The following is a 318-nucleotide window of genomic DNA, read 5'->3' on the forward strand; positions in this document are numbered from 1 at the left end:
ACACCTCATCAATATTATGCATATTGTGAGACAACCATCACACATAAAGTGCACATAGGCATTGTCCGCAAGTACTTTTTTACTGTACACTTTGCCGCATATACCTTCAGAGCGGATTCCACTCTCACCGCCTATTAGGCCTTTGCACTTATGGCAGTCACCCATTTTATTGACCGTATTAGTATTTGTTGGCAACCCAAAAAATGAAGACTTCTAAGCTCATATGTTTGTAAAATAAGTATCTGTCATTTGTATCCCGTTTCGTAGCTTACGGCGTATTATTTCTTTTCTATTCCGTCTGTCTACTAATAAGCACGT

This window comes from Rhagoletis pomonella, unplaced genomic scaffold (assembly GCF_013731165.1).
Source record: "Rhagoletis pomonella isolate Grant_MI unplaced genomic scaffold, Rhpom_1.0 Rhpom_scaffold_00005, whole genome shotgun sequence".
Lineage (NCBI taxonomy): Eukaryota > Metazoa > Arthropoda > Insecta > Diptera > Tephritidae > Rhagoletis > Rhagoletis pomonella.